Source organism: Poecilia latipinna, unplaced genomic scaffold (genome assembly GCF_001443285.1).
Source record: "Poecilia latipinna isolate Pla-1442-1.1 unplaced genomic scaffold, P_latipinna-1.0 Scaffold2595, whole genome shotgun sequence".
NCBI classification, from domain to species: domain Eukaryota; kingdom Metazoa; phylum Chordata; class Actinopteri; order Cyprinodontiformes; family Poeciliidae; genus Poecilia; species Poecilia latipinna.
In genome coordinates this window covers 11,808-13,966 of record NW_015115211.1, presented here as the reverse complement: position 1 = coordinate 13,966, position 2,159 = coordinate 11,808, and the positions used below count along the sequence as shown (strand labels likewise).

The following is a 2,159-nucleotide window of genomic DNA, read 5'->3' as shown; positions in this document are numbered from 1 at the left end:
TATATGCATAGTTGTATGCTCCATTTTCCTTAGCTTTGATTGTATATCTCACAATTTTGTAAATTATCGTTTAAACTCTGAAAGCTGTGTGGCTTTCTTAATATTCTGTCCTAGAATGCGGTTAGATGTGCCCTTTTTTGAGCACCTGCTCAAAAGGTCAAAGGCAACAAGGTGACTGGAGGGCTTATGTTTTTACAAAAACAAAAAATAATTTTAGCACACGTTATGTGTCAGAAGAGGGTTTAGAAAATACCAACAAAAAAAAACAAAGAAAAGTTTGACCAAAAGGGCACTTGGGGGCAAGGAGCAGGTGCTCAAGCCCCTCCAACCTCCTCCTCTGCACGTGCTGCAGGCTACAATCAAAGGTCGCGCTAGACTTTTTTTTGCTCCGTCATCTTGACCGACAACATAAAAAAATCGGTACTATTTTTATCCGTCATATAAACATATTAACATCGGCTATTTAGCCGCATTTTATGCGGTTTAGTTAGGTCGGTTTTCCTTTGGATAGCTACTGCTGCCTTCTCTTACTACGCCATAAATAAAAATACATCCAAGAAATTAAGACCCGAAACACACACAAAAAAATATGTATTCAATGGTGCATCCTGCCAACAACGCCAAGTGTGACCAGCAGGTGGAGATCTTTTTTAAAGTAACATGATGCACCTGAACACAGATTTAACAGTGCACAATATTTTATTTAACAATTTCTTTAAAACATTTCTCTTCTTAAAAACGAGGCTTCAGGCCCACTACTCTGTCCCTGGAACAAAAGGAACAGAAAAGGAAACAGGACAGACAAGTTCAATTATTCCAAAAGAAATAACACGCAATGCAGAAGAAATTAGTAAAAAACAAAAACAAATTAGTAACTTCAATCAAAACAAAACTAAAAGAAAACAATGGAACAAATCGTTGTCATCCGCTTCCAAATGCCCTTCGATGGGGCCAGAGGAGTAATGCCCCGCGCACACAGCCTGCCCAATCCGCAACAGGTTTAGTTGAGAGCGGCCAAAACAACGGGAAGACAAGACAAGACAGCAGAGCGTCCAAAGCGCTGCAGCTCCAAACGCAATCAGGTGCCTGAAACAGAAAACCCATTAACGATGGATCCAGTTAAAAGAAATCAAAAGCTAAATAGCAGGTAGCTTATCCAGGGGTGGAAACACAGCCTAACCCGGGAGGAAGCGGGTCAGCAGGTGAGGACCAGATGGAAGCCGCCCGCCACAGCAACCCCCAGCTGCAGCCGGCAACGCCATCAGAACAACACTGCAGAAATGCGCGATAGGTGTAGCACCGAAAAACCAACCATGGATAGCAAAACTGACACGATCGCAGACGAGTCGACCAAACACACAAGCCAACATGTAGCCGCCGATTGTAGCAACAGTGGGAGAAACAAAGACGAACCTTGCCCAACTATATAGGCATCTGCCCCGCCCACCAATCAACGGTGCGATTCTAGCTGCACCCGGTGCGCAGAGTGGGGGAGGTTGGAACACCATCCCACCACATTAATATTCACCGTGAATCTAGATCCCATCACAAATTAAGCAGATAAAGGCATCTACATTATTCTCCGTAGTGACAAAAAAAACACTGACTGAGGCCTAAATAATTTTTAATAAATTAAATTAAGCGACTTCACTTAAATTAGCATCACTTCACCCGCTGGGGTCTGAACGCACTTACTCCTGGTTCAGTTCTGCAGAAAAATCTGCGCTAATTCATCAGTCAGTTGGATCTGTCTGATCCAAACAGATCAACTGAACTCTGTGAGTGTTTTACCCTGCTCCGGTGTGAGCCTTTACCAGGATTTTTTATTTATTTATTTATTTTGCGTGGTTTCGCTTCTCCGAAACGGACAGATGTTACGTCTGCAGCTCCTCCAGAGCCTTCTGGGTAACGTGAACCCAGAAGGCTCCATTTGTTAAATCCGGTGGATGAGTTTCTTATTCTTCTCAGCGGCGGAGCCGCATCCCCAAGACTCTGTAGAACCATTTGTCTCTGCTAATGACATCTTCAATACATTTGTTGATCCTAGGCTTAGTTTATGGACTGAACAGACAGAAACAGTTACCATTATACATTTTGTAAAGTGTTGATTTTATTTTTGAACCCTTATTTATTGTAAAGTGTTGATTTTATTTTTGAAC

The 2,159-nt window shown here is 42.4% G+C and overlaps 1 long non-coding RNA gene across 1 annotated transcript; it reads right to left on the bottom strand.

Moving 5' to 3' along the window:
• Nucleotides 1-732: 732 nt before the first annotated feature.
• Nucleotides 733-1,514, bottom strand: LOC106938444 (uncharacterized). Its single transcript, XR_001422622.1, has 2 exons — nt 1,334-1,514; nt 733-1,272 (listed from the first exon to the last, which is right to left on the bottom strand). It is a non-coding gene; the product is annotated as an uncharacterized LOC106938444 (long non-coding RNA).
• Between the last annotated feature and the right edge of the window lie 645 nt (nt 1,515-2,159).